Source organism: Bufo bufo, chromosome 2, assembly GCF_905171765.1.
Source record: "Bufo bufo chromosome 2, aBufBuf1.1, whole genome shotgun sequence".
Classification (NCBI taxonomy): Eukaryota; Metazoa; Chordata; class Amphibia; order Anura; family Bufonidae; genus Bufo; species Bufo bufo.
Genome location: NC_053390.1, coordinates 519,453,089 through 519,471,719, shown reverse-complemented (window position 1 = coordinate 519,471,719; position 18,631 = coordinate 519,453,089). Strand labels below are relative to the sequence as shown.

General features: G+C 46.0%; 1 protein-coding gene across 1 annotated transcript in view; it reads left to right on the top strand.

Moving 5' to 3' along the window:
• The first annotated feature begins 639 nt into the window (after window positions 1-639).
• SLC20A2 (solute carrier family 20 member 2) overlaps window positions 640-18,631 on the top strand; it is a 119,805-nt gene continuing 101,813 nt past the window's right edge. The window contains exon 1 of the mRNA XM_040417919.1: window positions 640-762. The gene's annotated coding sequence lies outside the window, so the exon portion shown is untranslated. The remainder of the gene's footprint in view (window positions 763-18,631) is intronic.

The window sequence follows — 18,631 nt, the reverse complement described above, 5'->3', positions numbered from 1 at the left end:
CTAAAACATAGCTGCTGATAGTATTTTGATGGCTTATGCTAAGGACACACCCTCAATATAAAACCTCTCTAAACTCCCTGTCTTCTGCTGACTCTGTCCCAGGCTACACACCAAAGCTGGAAAAACAAGGATTGTGAGCTTATTATGTCTGTTTATTTTTTCATATGGATATTCACATGAAAGACGCCACCAAAACGTAAAAAAATATATTTTAAATATTTTTTTAAATAGGTCATTTTCTCACGATATATTCCCTTCAAAAAGAAAAAGGAATCAAAACAGTTTGTACTATACTAATGTAAACTGCCATTTGCTAAGCCAAATTCAACAGATGAGCTGTTTTGCTCATGATCACTTGTCAGTGGCAGTTTTGCAGAAACTGGGAAACATCCAGCAGAAGTCCGTGCGGCAGCAATAGGGTATACTTAGTTACAAATCACTGCCCTGTTACCTTCGCAGTCCTGTAGTCTTGTAACCTACTACGTATACCATTGCAGTGTTGTACTGCTTCTAGAAGCTGTTATGTCTTTGATTGACAGGCAGAGGGTGTAGAGAACGTTTATTTATTTTTTCTAGGAGAGAGTAACCGTCAAAATGATCTGCCTGCAGCTCCCACCCCCATACGATTATGTTATTTATGGTGCTCTTCTGGGATGCCTTAGCATGGAATTATAACAGCTGCCATAGAAGTGCAACCAGAATAAACCAGTGTGTGACTTTGCAGCCGTCCCATCGGCAGTCCTTCGTTTAAGTGTCATACAGGTAATCATATCTACTTTTGTGTATTCAGCTGATGCACGATTCATCTTGGGGTGGCCACGTTAAAAGAACAGTCATGTGTGCTGATAATTGTGGACTTTAGATACCCTAAAACAAAGATGTCAACTGTTTCAGGGTCAAACTGAATCACAGTACCTTTTGCATCCCAAAACTTTTCTGGCTACATAGCTTTTTGTGTTATGTAATGTTTATGTCTTTCTGTTTAATTATACCCAGGCCATGGCAATGCATTGTTGCATCCCTGTACAAAAGAGCAGGGTGTATCGGAATGAGAAAGCTTGTCATAGTTTCAGTCTTTGCTTAGATTATCTTCTTCTCAGCCTTTACATATGTATCCAGCAATCGTTATCTTTATAGCAGGAAATAAATATTTGCATTGGCATATAACCTGCTTATAAAAACTGCAGTCATGAACATGCATGCACTGCTATATTAAATACCAAAACACAATAAAAACATTTTTTGGAACTGAACAGTACCTCTGAACACACGGCTTGCTAACAGGACTTTTTTAAGGTCATATGTAGTGCATGCTGGAATATTTCTGCTGCTTTAGTAGCTAGACCAAATATGCATGTTAACCCAAACTAACTTTTCAAAGCCCTTTCATGTCGGCTGCTCTAACAAAACTAGGAACTGAACTCCGAATTTAAGCAAATATATGGTAACTTATAGTGTTGAGCGCAAATATTTGAATTTTAATCGTGAATATCGGCACTTCGAGAATTTGCAAATATTTAGAATATGGCGCTATATATTTGTAAATTCGATATTTTTTTTTTTAACACAGTAGACATCAGGTGATCATCCCTCCCTTCTTCTTGCTTGTGGGCCAATGAGAAGGCTTCGTCACAGCTTAGCAACATCCCTAGTAACCAATAGAAAAGTTGCCTACCCCTTACTATATAAGAACCTCCCCAGCAGCCATTTTCTAAAGTTTATTGCAGTTATGAAAGAGACAGCAGTGTCATTGCTGTGCTCTGTATTACATTAGACTGTCCATAGATACATGCTACAGACATAGTGCTGTGATGTCACACATTACACGTATTGCGAAAAAATATGAGCATCATTAATTGCCGAAAATTCGCAAGCGCAAATATATTGGAGCACTCTATCTGCATATAAAGCTATTCTAATGTTCTGCCATGCCAACCATTTTCTCCAGTCTCAGGAAACTTATACCAGCTTGAAAAATGTAGCATATGTGACCCACGCCTGTATTTCGTGCGCATTACACGAATATTACAGTGTCGATTTTTGCAATTAAGAATATAATCTCGAAAATATGATGAATATTCTACAAAATATTCGCGAAACATCGCTAATTTGAATTATGCCCCTGCCGCTCATCACTAGTAACTTAGGCTACTTTCACACTAGCATTTGGGGCTCCGCTTGTGAGTTCCGTTTGAAGGGTCTCACAAGCGGCCCCGAACGCATCCGTACTGCCCTAATGCATTCTGAGTGGATGCGGATCCGCTCAGAATGCATCAGTCTGGCAGCGTTCAGCTTCCGCTCCGCTCAGCAAGCGGACACCTGAACGCTGCTTGCAGTGTTCGGGTGTCCGCCTGGCCGTGCGGAGGCAAACGGATCCGTCCAGACTTACAATGTAAGTCAATGGGGACGGATCCGTTTGAAGCTGACACAGTATGGCTCAATTTTCAAACGGATCCGTCCCCCATTGACTTTCAATGTAAAGTCTGGACGGATCCGTCTTAACTACTTTCCCACTTAGAATTTTTTTTAAACTATAATGCAGACGGATCCGTTCTGAACGGATCCAAACATCTGCATTATAGGAGAGGATCCATCTGTGCAGACATCAGACGGACCCGCTCTGAATGGTAGTGTGAAAGTAGCCTTACTTGTTTCTCACACTCCAATTTGTCAAACCTCTGTCTCATAAATAACTGTGGATATACGCCCTTTTAGCATTTTAAGCACCTTTTGTTATATATGTATATAGACTATAAATTGCCTACAAATAGTATTGATCGAGCATGCTCGGCCAAATACTACTTCAGCTCAAGCATCGCGAGCATCTGTTCGAGCGCGATGCTCGAGTCTCCTCCCCGCTTGTTTTTTGGCTGCTATGCAGCCAATAAACGTGCAGGTAAGTACTGCTACTCACTGTAATGCCATAGCCATGTTGGTTACTGGCATTACAGTGATTGGCTGGCCGGAACGCGTCATCGGGTGCTATAAAGCACCCGATGAAAACGTTGTTCGGCCAGTCTTAGTTAGGGAGAGCTGTGCTGTAGAAAGGACAGATAGTGTAGGGAATTACATTTTATTTTTTTGTTAGGCAGGGTTGGTGTTAGAGACCTAAAAGTCCTTTTAAGGACTATTGTTGTATCTGGCAGCAATATATATTAGCGCTAAATTGCGTGCAATTATTTGGCCGCTGCAGACAGCAACATTATCTGCGCGTATCTCCTGTTTAACGTGTGCGCATAATAAAAATATTTGTGACATCCAGTGTACTTTTTCCGTAGACGGTGTCCACTGTGGACAGTGACATTACCTGCGGTACATCTCCTGTGTAACATTTGCGCATCCTAAAAATATCTGTGACATCCAGTGTACTTTTTCCGTAGAGGCAGCGGACAGTGACATTACCTGCGCCACATCTCCTGTGTAACGTTTGCGCATCCTAAAAATATCTGTGACAACCAGTGTACTTTTTCCGTACATGCCCATCACGAAATACCTGGGGGTGTCTTCTTTCCAAAATGGGGTCACTTGTGGGGTAGTTATACTGCCCTGGCATTTTAGGGGCCCGAATGCGTGAGAAGTAGTTTGAAATCAAAATCTGTAAAAAATGCCCCAGCCATTTTTTACAGATTTTGATTTCAAACCACTTCTCACGCATTCGGGCCCCTAAAATGCCAGGGCAGTATAACTACCCCACAAGTGACCCCATTTTGGAAAGAAGACACCCCAAGGTATTTCGTGATGGGCATAGTGAGTTCATGGAAGTTTTTATTTTTTGTCACAAGTTAGTGGAATATGAGACTTTGTAAGAAAAAAATTAAAAATAAATAAATCATCATTTTCCGCTATCTTGTGACAAAAAAAATAAAAAAATTCTAGGAACTCGCCATGCCCCTCACGGAATACCTTGGGGTGTCTTCTTTCCAAAATGAAGGTCACATGTGGGGTATTTATACTGCCCTGGCATTTTAGGGGCCCTAAAGCGTGAGAAGAAGTCTGGGATCCAAATGTCCAAAAATGCCCTCCTAAAAGGAATTTGGGCCCCTTTGCGCATCTAGGCTGCAAAAGTGTCACACATGTGGTATCGCCGTACTCAGGAGAAGTTGGGCAATGTGTTTTGGGGTGTCTTTTTACATATACTCATGCTGGGTGAGAGAAATATCTCGGCAAAAGACAACTTTTCCCATTTTTTATACAAAGTTGGCATTTGACCAAGATATTTATCTCACCCAGCATGGGTATATGTAAAATGACACCCCAAAACACATTGCCCAACTTCTCCTGAGTACGGCAATACCACGTGTGACACTTTTTTGCAGCCTAGATGCGCAAAGGGGGCCACATTCCTTTTGAGGGCATTTTTAGACATTTGGATCCCAGACTTCTTCTCACGCTTTAGGGCCCCTAAAATGCCAGGGCAGTATAAATACCCCACATGTGACCCCATTTTGGAAAGAAGACACCCCAAGGTATTTAATGAGGGGCATGGCGAGTTCATCGAATTTTTTTTTTTTTGCCACAAGTTAGCGGAAATTGATTTTTTTTTTTTTTTTCTCACAAAGTCTCCCTTTCCGCTAACTTGGGACAAAAATTTCAATCTTTCATGGACTCAATATGCCCCTCACGGAATACCTTGGGGTGTCTTCTTTCCGAAATGGGGTCACATGTGGGGTATTTATACTGCCCTGGCATTTTAGGGGCCCTAAAGCGTGAGAAGAAGTCTGGAATATAAATGTCTAAAAAATGTTACGCATTTGTATTCCGTGAGGGGTATGGTGAGTTCATGTGAGATTTTATTTTTTGACACAAGTTAGTGGAATATGAGACTTTGTAAGAAAAAAATAATAATAATAATTTCCGCTAACTTGGGCCAAAAAAAATGTCTGAATGGAGCCTTACAGGGGGGGCTGATCAATGACAGGGGGGTGATCATGGAGTCTAAATGGGGGGATCACCCCCCTGTCATTGATCACCCCCCTATAAGGCTCCATTCAGACGTCCGTATGTTTTTTACAGATCCACGGACACATGGATCGGATCCGCAAAACACATACGGACGTCTGAATGGAGCCTTACAGGGGGGTGATCAATGACAGGGGGGTGATCACGGAGTCTAAATGGGGTGATCACCCCCCTGTCATTTGTCACCCCCTATAAGGCTCCATTCAGATGTCCGTATGTGTTTTGCGGATCAGATCCATGTATCCGTGGATCCGTAAAAAACATACGGACGTCTGAATGGAGCCTTACAGGGGGTGATCAATGACAGGGGGGTGATCAATGACAGGGGGGTGATCAGGGAGTCTATATGGGGTGATCACCCCCCTGTCATTGATCACCCCCCTATAAGGCTCCATTCAGACGTCCGTATGTGTTTTGCGGATCCGATCCATGTATCCGTGGATCCGTAAAAAACATACGGACGTCGGAATGGAGCCTTACAGGAGGGTGATCAATGACAGGGGGGTGATCAGGGAGTCTAAATGGGGTGATCAGGGGTTAATAAGTGACAGGGGGGGGTGTAGTGTAGTGGTGTTTGGTGCTACTTATTACTGAGCTGCCTGTGTCCTCTGGTGGTCGATCCAAACAAAAGGGACCACCAGAGGACCAGGTAGCAGGTATATTAGACGCTGTTATCAAAACAGCGTCTAATATACCTGTTAGGGGTTAAAAAAAATCGCATCTCCAGCCTGCCAGCGAACGATCGCCGCTGGCAGGCTGGAGATCCACTCGCTTACCTTCCGATCCTGTGAACGCGCGCGCCTGTGTGCGCGCGTTCACAGGAAATCTTGCGTCTCGCGAGATGACGCGTATATGCGTGACTCTGCGCAGGGCTGCCGCCTCCGGAACGCAATCCTGCATTAGGCGGTCCGGAGGCGGTTAATTTATTTGCGCATACATTTTCAAAACCTGCGCTACCTTACGTGTGACATATTTGCAAGCATATATACAATTTAATATGCTCAAGGCGAGCAGTAAGGGACGGGGAAGTGGCCGTGCTGCTGATGGTGCACGCAGAGGCCGTGGCGAAACTGTGCCTGCTGCCAGAGCTCAAGAAACAGACTCATCCACGATACCTAGCTTCATGTCCCAGTTTGCAGGGCGGCGCCGGAAACCACTCTCGAAGTCACACCTGTGCGACCAGGTGGTCGGTTGGATTGCAGCAGATAATGCTTCCAGTCGGTTAAGCACCACCCTGTCTTCCACAAAGTCCAGTCAGTAGCCAAGAGTCTGGTCAACAGAATCCTCACCCTTATCCTTCTTCCTCCCACCATGTAGAGTCTTGGCAAACAAGTGATCCCACACTCGGATATTCCGAGGAGCTCTTTTCATCGCCATTCTTTGATTTGGGCCGATCGCCAAGCCCGCTTGAAGAGGGACATGAGGAGATCTTGTGCACTGATTCCCAAACTCTTAAGTATCCACAGTTAGAAGAAGATGACGGTGGTGAACGGCAATTAGTGTTTCAGGAGGTGGATGATGATGATGAGACACAGTTGTCAATAAGTCAACGGCAATTAGTGTCTTAAGAGGTTGATGATGAGGATAAGACACAGTTGTCAATAAGTGAGGTTCTTGTTAGCTCAACAAGTCAGGAGGATGACCAGAGTGAGGAAACGGAAGAGGAGGTGGTGGACGATGAAATCACTGACCCAACCTGGGAAAGTGGCAAGCCGAGCGAGGATAGCAGTACAGAGGGGGAGGGATCCGCAGCACCGCAACAGGCTGGAAAAGGCAGTGGGGTGGCAAAAGGGAGAAGTCGGGCCACACTAAACAGGCCCGCAACTGTTCCCCGGAGCACCCCCTTCCAGCAATCTCCCTTGCCAAGGGGTAGGTGTTCCGCAGTCTGGCGCTTTTTTGAGGAAAGTGCGCACGATAAAAGAATTGTCATTTGCAACCTGTGCTGTACTAAAACTAGCAGGGGCGTGAACACTAGCAACCTCACCACCACCAGCACGATCCGCCACATGGCATCAAAGCACCCTAATAGGTGGGCCGAACGCCTGGGTCCATAATCAGTGTCTGCATTTCACACCACTCTTCCCCTGTGTTAAGTGCTGGCCAATCCCCTGTCCAAGATGCAGGCCCGGATGCCTGCACCTTCGCAAGCACCATCAGCTGGCACATCCACTTCTGTGTCCCAGCGCAGCATACGGATGTCCATACCCCAGGCCTTAGAACAAATGCGCAAATACCCAGCCACCCACCCACAGACCATAGCACTAAATGTGCACCTTTCCAAATTGCTGGCCCTGGAAATGTTGCCATTTAGGCTTGTGGATACTGAGGCTTACCGCAGCCTGATGGCGGCAGCGGTCCCTCATTACTCAGTCCCTAGCCACCACTATTTTTCCCGGTGTGCCGTCCCCGCTTTACACCAACATGTGTCCCATAACGTCACCCATGCGCTGACCAACGCAGTTATTAGGAAAGGTCCACTGACACATGGAAAAGTGCTTGTGGCCAGAGACACTACATTTGCCTGAGGGCACACTGGGTGAACGTTGTGGAGGCCGGGAGCGAGTTGCATCCTGGAATGGCACAGGTGCTACCGACGCCAAGGATTGCGGGCCCTACATTAGTGGCTGCAACCCCCCCTTCTCCTCCTCCACTTTCACCTCTGAATTATCATCTTGCAGCACCAGTCAGACATCAGTCAGTAACTGGAGGCAGTGTAGCACTGCAGTGGGGAAGCGGCAACAGGCCGTGCTGAAACTAATATGTTAATGTGACAAACAGCACACCGCCGCAGAGCTGTGGCAGGGTATAAGGGACCAGACTGAGCTGTGTCTCTGGCCACTCAACCTACTTGGTGGAGGCTTTGGAGCTCGGCAAGCTCACACACATACTATGCCTAGCCCATGTGTTCAACTTAGTGGTTCAGCGGCTTCTCAAAACCTACCCCAATTTGCCTGAGCTACTGGTGAAGGTGCGCCGCGTGTGTGCCCATTTCCGAAATCATCTACAGCTGCCTCCGGTCTGGCAATGCTGCAGCAGCGCTTGCAATGGCCAGCTCACCGACTGTTCTGCGACGTGAGCACGCGCTGGAACTCCGCGTTCCACATGTTGGCCAGGCTTTGTGAGCAGCAGAGGGCATTAGTGGAATACCAGCTGCAACATGGTCAGCGCCTTTCCAGTCAGCTTCCGCACTTCACAAGCGACGAGTGGGCATGGATGTTGGATCTCTGTGAGGTTTTACGCAACTGTGAGGAATCAACACAGATGGTGAGCAGCAATGCCGCTATTATCAGCATAACCATCCCACTTCAGTCTACTGAAATGCTCGCTGCTCACAATGAAGGAGGACACTTTGAATGTGGAAGAGGTGGAAATAGGGGAAGACAGTACACAGGGTGATAGCCAGACCACCCTCCGTTCATCTTCTCAGAGCGAATTGGATGATGGAGGAGCAGGAGACGGTTGCCTCCGCTACGAGGGTAGTACCCACAGCAGGTTTATTCCATCTGTTGAGCGTGGATGGGCCGAAGAGGATGAGGAGATTGAGAGTCATCCTCCTGATGAGGACAGCAAAGTCTTGTCTGTTGGGACTCTGGCACACATGGCTGACTTTATGTTATGCAGCCTTTCCCGCTACCATCGCATTATACGAATTTTGGCCAACAACGATTACCCCCGCTACAAAGAGAACTTCTCATGTCTCATTCCTGTGGTGGAAAGGACTAGCAAAATACCAGAAAGTCCTTGTGGAAAAATTGTTCCCAAAATTTCCAGCTGACAACAATGGCAGCAGAGTATGTAGCTCCTTGGGCAACCGAGGAGGGGAGGGGAACACACAGCAGTTCCAACAGAGGCAAGGCAACACTCTCCAAGGCCTGGGACAGTTTCAGGACACCCCCCCAGCAACCTCACCTTGATGCGCGGCCTAGTGTCACAAGGAGAGAAAAGTTTTGGAAGATGGTTAAGGAGTACATAGCAGACAGGTGTCAGCATCCTCAATGAGCCTTCTGTGCCTTACAACTATTGGGTGTCCAAGCTGGACACGTGGCACGAACTGGCGCTCTACGCCTTGGAGGTGCTGGGCTGCCCTGCCGCAAGCGTTTTGTCAGAGCGGGTATTTAGTGCTGCTGGGGGCATAATAACCGATAAGCGCATCTGACTGAAAATGCTGACAGGTTGACTTATCAAAACGAACAAGGCCTGGATTGCCCCTGACTTCTCTACTCCACCAGAGCACAGCGGCTGAACATAAAGGCACTTTAAATGTGGCTTTTATGGTGTATTGAATACACTGTATTCCCATGCATCCCTTCCACCACAAAAAAGGGTATATGGTTCAATCTTCCTTTTCTCGTCCTCCTCCTCCATCATATCAACATGCTTATTAGGCTGCCCTCGCTCCTAATGTTTTAGAGGGTCAGCTCAGCAGCAGGCTTTCAACCATAATGTTTTCGATGGTTAGCTCAGCAGCAAGCCCTCAACTATAATTTTTTCCATGGTCAGATCAGCAGCAGGCGCTCAACAATAATTTTTTCGATGGTCAGCTCAGCAACAGGCACTCGCCCCTAATGTTTTAGAGACTCAGTTTAGCAGCAGACCCTCACCCCTAATGTTTTAGATGGTCAGCTCAGCAGCAGACCCTCACCCCTAATGTTTTAGATGCTCAGCTCGGCAGCAGGCCCTCGCCCCTAATGTTTTAGAGTGCAAGCTCAGCAGCAGGCCCTCTACCATAATTTTTTCGATGGTCAGCTCAGCAGAAGGCCCTCAACCATACTTTTTACAATGGTCAGATCAGCAGCAGGCACTTGTCCCTAATGTTTCAGAGTAATGTTTTATAGAGTCAGCTCAACAACAGACCCTCAACCATAATTTTTTCAATGTTCAGTTCAGCAGCAGGCTCTCACCCCTAAAGTTTTAGATGGTCAGCTCAGCAGCAGACCCTCACCCCTAATGTTTTAGATGGCGAGATCAGCAGCAGGCCCTCGCCCCTAATGTTCTAGAGCAGGGGTGTCAAACTCAAATTCATCGGGGGCCGCATCAGCAGTTTAGTCACCCTCAAAGAGCCGGTTGTATCTGTAGGACTATGTGTCCACTCTTTATTATGATAAATTATTGTCACTGCATTCAATTATTACTGTTTTTTGTAATAATGTAAGTAATAACTAGCTCTGAAAGCAGAAACAGTCAGAATAATGGCAAGTAGATATTCAAATGTACAATTATTGTACAATTTATTGAAAAAATTTTTTTGGTAACAGACAGTAATTTTATTTATTTTTTTAAACATCTGTGGATGACGGACACTGTTATGGGGGGATCTGTGGATGACGGACACTGTTATGGGGGGATCTGTGGATGACGGACACTGTTATGGGGGGGATCTGTGGATGACGGACACTGTTATGGGGGGATCTGTGGATGACGGACACTGTTATGGGGGGATCTGTGGATGACAGACACTGTTATGGGGGGGATCTGTGGATGACAGACACTGTTATGGGGGGGATCTGTGGATGACAGACACTTATGGGGGGATCTGTGGATGACAGACACTTATGGGGGATCTGTGGATGACGGACACTTATGGGGAGATCTGTGGATGACGGACACTTATGGGGAGATCTGTGGATGACGGACACTTATGGGGGGATCTGTGGATGACGGACACTTATGGGGGGATCTGTGGATGACGGACACTTATGGGGGAATCTGTGGATGACGGACACTTATGGGGGGGATCTGTGGATGACGGACACTTATGGGGGGGATCTGTGGAAGACAGACACTTATGGGGGGATCTGTGGATGACAGACACTTATGGGGGGATCTGTGGATGACAGACACTTATGGGGGGATCTGTGGATGACAGACACTTATGGGGGGATCTGTGGATGACAGACACTTATGGGGGGATCTGTGGATGACAGACACTTATGGGGGGATCTGTGGATGACAGACACTGTTACAGGGGGGGGGATCTGTGGCTGGCACTGTTACAGGGGGGGGATCTGTGGATGGCAGTGTTATATATGTGCCATCCACAGACCCCCCACCCCATAACAGTGCCATCCACAGACCCCCACCCCTTAACTGTGCCATCCACAGATTCCGTGTAAACCCGCCGCCCCCCCCCCCCCAGTATACAAGTATAAAATGTATTATTGAATTAAAAGTTATTAAACATGCCCCCCTCACTCCTAATTGTACCGTATATCCTAATTGCTTGTGTATAATGCCGGCAGGCAGGACGGGCGGCCGGCGCGTCACTCACTGACGTCACTTGCCTGCGCCGCCTGCTTCATTCATAAAGGAGGCAGTGCAGGCACGTGACATCAGGGAGTTACGCTGCCGCCCGCCCGGCCTGCCTGCATTCTACACAAGCAATTAGGATATACGGTAAAATTATTTCCTGTGTAAAACGGCCGGCGCCGCTAGAGGGCAGACGTTCTCTGGCTTGTAGGCTGCCGCGCATGCGCTGAAGAGGCGGCTTTCTTGTGTCAAAAAAAAAGCGAGAATAAAAGGTGAAGGCTGGCGGCCAGCGGCGGCTGCGCAGGACACATGACGAGGTCTGGCGGGCCGTATCCGGCCCGCGGGCCTTGTGTTTGACACCCGTGTTCTAGAGTGTCACCACCAGGCCCTTGCTCCTAATGTTTTTGAGGGTCACCAGCAGGCCAGCAATTATAATTTTTCAAGGGTGTGTATGATGCCCTCCTTTATGTGTAATAAAGGGTGTATTGGAGTGCCGGTTCCTTGTAAGTTTTGGCAGCACTTGCACTTTATATACAAGTAAATATACAGGAAAGAATGTTTCCTAACAATTTTTTCTATAAAATCGATTTTATCTTCGGTTTTGTGTGTATTATTGTCAGTCTGTAAAATTGGAGTACTACTCGGACAACATCGTACCCAGCAGCGACCTGGGAGTCCAAGATGCATCCAGACATCCTCCCCATGCTGTTACCGAACAATTTCAGTTATGTTTCCATCAATTTCTGACCTTTTTATGTGAACCAGAGATCCTCCCCTCTTCAGAGCAGGGGGTGCCAGGCTTAATGCTCAGGTTCTTCCATTGACTTCCATCTAATGAGCATCCGAGCATCCCGAGGGGTTCTACTCGAGCACCCAAGCACTTTGGTGCTTGATCAACACTACCTACAAAGTCTAAATTTCACCTAACGTATAATATCCTACATGGAGCAATCAGGTTTAGAGTACCTGCACACAGTACAGATTAAATGCAGTTGTTCTGCAACCAATTAGATTCCACCTACTAGGTGTAATACTCTAACAGGAAATGCATTAAAATACGATGTAATGCATTGCAGAGGGGATCAGACCCCCAAAAGTTGAAGTCCCCCAAAAACTGTGCCAAAAAAAGCAATTTTTTTGGTCACCTTGTCCCATAAATTGTAATAATGAATGATCAAAAAATCCTATGTACTCAAAAATGGTACCAAAAAAAACGTAAACTCTTCATCTCCTCAACTGCAAAAAAATGAGCCCCTGCACAAGACGATCGTAATTCGTCCGATAGTAATTAGCATATGGAGCAGGAGACAGTAATGGGGCACAGCGGGCAAACAGAGCGGCGCCTAGGAATAATAGTAAGTGCTGGGACATCTCTGGGCGCCGCTCTGTGTAGCCTGCTACTTAGTCTGGACCCATATAAGGTCGTCTAACACATAATACAGGAGGCAGGTGCCGGCAGCAGAATCGCATAGCCGCCAGCACCCTGCCTCTGACAGGGAGCTGCGATCAGCAGCAGTTAACCCCTCAGGTGCGGCACCTGAGGGGTTAACTGCCATTGATCTGCTGCCAGTATCCGCCTCCTGTATTAAGGGTTAATTATCATTGGTGGCGCAGTGCTCCCCCCCACCACCCCATTAAAATCATTGGTGGCACAGGGCGTCCGCCCCTCTCAACCCCCTAGTATTAAAATCATTGTTGGCAGTGGCCACAGGGTCCCCTCCCCTTTTCATTGGTGGCAGTGGCCACAGGGTCTCCACCCCTCCATTGGTGGCAGTGGCAGCTTCTGATCGGAGCCCCAGCAGTGTAATCCTTGGGCTCTGATCGGTTACCATGGCAGCCAGGACGCTACTGAAGCCCTGGCTGCCATAGTCGGCTCCCTGCTGCTGTGTGCACTATAAGCACTAAATGCACTAAAAGATCCCAGGTTCTAGCCCCTAAGGGGGGAAAATAGTTATTAACCGCCTCCGGACCGCCTAACGCAGGATCGAGTTCCGGAGGTGGCAGCCCTGCGCAGAGTCACGCATATATGCGTCATCTCGCGAGACGCGAGATTTCCTGTGAACGCGCGCACACAGGCGCGCGCGTTCACAGGATCGGAAGGTAAGCGAGTGGATCTCCAGCCTGCCAGCGGCGATCGTTCGCTGGCAGGCTGGAGATGCGATTTTTTTTAACCCCTAACAGGTATATTAGACGCTGTTTTGATAACAGCATCTAATATACCTGCTACCTGGTCCTCTGGTGGTCCCTTTTGTTTGGATCGACCACCAGAGGACACAGGTAGCTCAGTAATAAGTAGCACCAAGCACCACACCACACTACACTACACCCCCCCCCCCCGTCACTTATTAACCCCTGATCACCCCTGATCACCACATATAGACTCCCTGATCACCCCCCTGTCATTGATCACCCCCCTGTAAGGCTCCATTCAGACGTCCGTATGATTTTTACGGATTTACTGATACATGGATCGGATCCGCAAAACACATACGGACGTCTGAATGGAGCCTTACAGGGGGGTGATCAATGACAGGGGTGATCACCCCATATAGACTTCCTGATCACCCCCCTGTCATTGATCACCCCCCTGTAAGGCTGCATTCAGATGTCCGTATGTTTTTTACGGATCCACGGATACATGGATCGGATCCGCAAAACACATACAGACGTCTGAATGGAGCCTTACAGGGGGGTGATCACCCCATATAGACTCCCTGATCACCCCCCTGTCATTGATCACCCCCCTGTAAGGCTCCATTCAGACGTCCGTATGATTTTTACGGATCCACTGATACATGGATCGGATCCGCAAAACACATACGGACGTCTGAATGGAGCCTTACAGGGGGGTGATCAATGACAGGGGTGATCACCCCATATAGACTCCCTGATCACCCCCCTGTCATTGATCACCCCCCTGTAAGGCTGCATTCAGATGTCCGTATGTTTTTACGGATCCACGGATACATGGATCGGATCCGCAAAACACATACAGACGTCTGAATGGAGCCTTACAGGGGGGTGATCACCCCATATAGACTCCCTGATCACCCCCCCTGTCATTGATCACCCCCCTGTCATTGATCACCCCCCTGTAAGGCTCCATTCAGATGTCCGTATGTTTTTTTACGGATCCACGGATACATGGATCGGATCCGCAAAACACATACGGACATCTGAATGGAGCCTTATAGGGGGGTGATCAATGACAGGGGGGTGATCACCCCATATAGACTAATAGACTCCCTGATCACCCCCCTGTCATTGATCACCCCCCTGTAAGGCTCCATTCAGACATTTTTTTGGCCCAAGTTAGCGGAAATTTTTTTTTTTTTCTTACAAAGTCTCATATTCCACTAACTTGTGTCAAAAAATAAAATCTCACATGAACTCACCATACCCCTCACGGAATCCAAATGCGTAAAATTTTTTAGACATTTATATTCCAGACTTCTTCTCACGCTTTAGGGCTCCTAGAATGCCAGAGCAGTATAAATACCCCACATGTGACCCCATTTCGTAAAGAAGACACCCCAAGGTATTCGCTGAGGGGCATATTGAGTCCATGAAAGATTGAAATTTTTGTCCCAAGTTAGCGGAAAGGGAGACTTTGTAAGAAAAAAATAAATAAAATCAATTTCCGCTAACTTGTGCCAAAAAAAAAAAAATTCTATGAACTCGCCATGCCCCTCATTGAATACCTTGGGGTGTCTTCTTTCCAAAATGGGGTCACATGTGGGGTATTTATACTGCCCTGGCATTTTAGGGGCCCTAAAGCGTGAGAAGAAGTCTGGGATCCAAATGTCTAAAAATGCCCTCATAAAAGGAATGTGGGCCCCTTTGCGCATCTAGGCTGCAAAAAAGTGTCACACATCTGGTATCGCCGTACTCAGGAGAAGTTGGGCAATGTGTTTTGGGGTGTCATTTTACATATACCCATGCTGGGTGAGATAAATATCTTGGTCAAATGCCAACTTTGTATAAAAAAATGGGAAAAGTTGTCTTTTGCCGAGATATTTCTCTCACCCAGCATGAGTATATGTAAAAAGACACCTCAAAACACATTGCCCAACTTCTCCTAAATACGGCGATACCACATGTGTGACACTTTTTTGCAGCCTAGGTGGGCAAAGGGGCCCACATTCCAAAGAGCACCTTTCGGATTTCACAGGTCATTTACCTACTTACCACACATTAGGGCCCCTAGAATGCCAGGGCAGTGTAACTACCCCACAAATGACCCCATTTTGGAAAGAAGACACCACAAGGTATTCCGTGAGGGGCATGGCGAGTTCCTATAATTTTTTATTTTTTGTCACAAGTTAGCGGAAAATTATGATTTTTTTTATTTTATTTTTTTCTTACAAAGTCTCATATTCTACTAAACTTGTGACAAAAAATAAAAACTTCCATGAACTCACTATGCCCATCACGAAATACCTTGGGGTATCTTCTTTCCAAAATGGGGTCACTTGTGGGGTAGTTATACTGCCCTGGCATTCTAGGGGCCCAAATGTGTGGTAAGTAGTTTGAAATCAAAATGTGTAAAAAATGACCTGTGAAATCCTAAAGAGAAGAAGTCTGGTATCCAAATGTCTAAAAATGCCCTCCTAAAAGGAATGTGGGCCCCTTTGCCCACCTAGGCTGCAAAAAAGTGTCACACATGTGGTATTGCCGTACTCAGGAGAAGTTGGGCAATGTGTTTTGGGGTGTCATTTTACATATACCCATGCTGGGTGAGATAAATATCTTGGTCAAATGCCAACTTTGTATAAAAAAAAATGGGAAAAGTTGTCTTTTGCCAAGATATTTCTCTCACCCAGCATGGGTATATGTAAAATGACACCCCAAAAAATATTGCCCAACTTCTCCTGAGTACAGCAATACCACATGTGTGACACTTTTTTGCAGCCTAGGTGGACAAAGGGGCCCACATTCCAAAGAGCACCTTTCGGATTTCACCGGCCATTTTTTACAGATTTTGATGTCAAACTACTTTGCACGCATTTGGGCCGCTAAAATGCCAGGGCAGTATACCTACCCCACAAGTGACCCCATTTTGGAAAGAAGACACCCCAAGGTATTTCGTGATGGGCATAGTGAGTTCATGGAAGTTTTTATTTTTTGTCACAAGTTAGTGGAATATGAGACTTTGTAAGAAAAAAAAAAAAAAATCATCATTTTCCGCTAACTTGTGACAAAAAATAAAAAGTTCTATGAACTCACTAAGCCCATCAGCGAATACCTTAGGGTGTCTACTTTCCGAAATGGGGTCATTTGTGGGGTTTTTCTACTGTCTGGGCATTGTAGAACCTCAGGAAACATGACAGGTGCTCAGAAAGTCAGAGCTGCTTCAAAAAGCAGAAATTCATATTTTTGTACCATAGTTTGTAAACGCTATAACTTTTACCCAAACCATTTTTTTTTTTACCCAAATATTTTTTTTTTTATCAAAGACATGTAGAACAATAAATTTAGAGAAAAATTTATATATGTATGTCGTTTTTTTGCAAAATTTTACAACTGAAAGTGAAAAATGTCATTTTTTTGCCAAAAAAATCGTTAAATTTCGATTAATAACAAAAAAAGTAAAAATGTCAGCAGCAATGAAATACCACCAAATGAAAGCTCTATTAGTGAGAAGAAAAGGAGGTAAAATTCATTTGGGTGGTAAGTTGCATGACCGAGCAATAAACGGTGAAAGTAGTGTAGGTCAGAAGTGTAAAAAGTGGCCTGGTCATTAAGGGTGTTTAAGTTAGGGGGCTGAGGTGGTTAAATAAAAAGTGAAAAAAAACAAAACAAAAAAAAAACCACCCAAATATTAAGTATAAATTACCCCCTTTTCCCAATTTCACATATCAAATATATAAACAATAAATAAATAAACATATCACATATTGCCAAGTCAGAAAAGTCAGGAGGGTGAAAACTGGCTCGCGGTAGAAAGGGTTAAGGTTAAAACTTATAGCTATTCATGGTATCACAGGAGTCACAAGGCAGAGATTAATAATTACAATAATCACATTCATGTAAACCACGTACACCCAGCTAAAACAAACACTGTACTCTTTCCACATTGTTTCTCTTACCACTAGTGTGCAGACATATCATAACTATAGTACTCTATTTGTGTGGTTTTATTCTGATTCCTTATTTACAATCTTTATTCTCTTAATCACGATAATCGTGTTGTGCTGTGCAGTAATACACCAGTTTAACTGGCTTTGAAGTCTATATGGAAGGGAATTTTTAGACCTTGTGTGCGGCTGACAATCACTAATGTCCGAGCCTTTATCCTGTTCTAGAATGTAGTGTATCTTAATGATATATGCAGGGCCGGCGCAACCATATAGGCGAACTAGGCGTTCGCCTAGGGCGCCGGCCTGCTGGGGGCGCCCTGGTGGGCTCCCCCCTGACTGGGGCTCCAGCGCCGTTACAGGGGGGCTAGAAGGTGGAGGTCCTTCTTAAATATGGCAGAGCAGGCATCTGCTTACCCTGATGGCAGGTGCCTGCTCTACCAGTAAATTACCGGAGGAGAGGAGGCGGGCGGCAAGGGAGGCTGTTCTAGCAGCTCCACACTCCTTCCTCATGCGCCCTCTGTGATGCCGGAATATGACGTCATTCCGGCCCCGGCATACTAAACGACGCGCTGGAGGACTGAGGAGCTGCACCACACTGGACCCCAGGGAGGTGAGTGTTTAAGTGTTTGACTGAGTGAGTGTCTGCCTGTGTATTTATGTCAGTGAGTGAGTGTATGTATGTCTGTCTTTTTGTCAGTAAATCTATGTGTGTCTGTCATTGAGTGTCTGTGTGTGTATGTCAGTGAGTGAGTGTATAGGTTAGTGAGTGTGGATGTCTGTCGGTCAGTAAGTATGTGTATGTTTATCAGTGAGTTTCCGTGTGTGTGTGTTTCAGTGGGTAGGTGTATGTCTGTCAGTGAGTGTCTGTCAGTGAGTGAGTGTGTGTGTGTCTGTCTGTCAGTGAGTGTATGTGTGTCTGTCAGTGAGTTTCTGTGTACGTCATTCAGTGAGTGTCTGAGTGCGTGTCTGTCTGTCTGTCAGTGAGTGACATGAGGGGGCGGCAAAAATCCTGGATATATGTTTTTTAGTCTAAGTATTTACCCCTGATATATATGAACTCATAAGATGAATGACAGTTTGTCTTTTTTTCTATATAGCGGTCACAGGGCCAAGCTGAAAAACAGCTTTGAGAGATGCAAATGCTTTTCCCATCTGAGATCTTTATGGAACATTCTGAATTCTCATTTATGTTATTTCCATTTACTTGAATGAGATGAGATGTAATACCAAACATCTTCTGGAAAGGCCCACACTGACTTGTTTTACTTGCATTATTGGCGTTTTGGAAAATTCACCTCTTTTTCTGCTCTGTCGATCTAGTCCCCATGCCGCTGCATGCTTTCAAA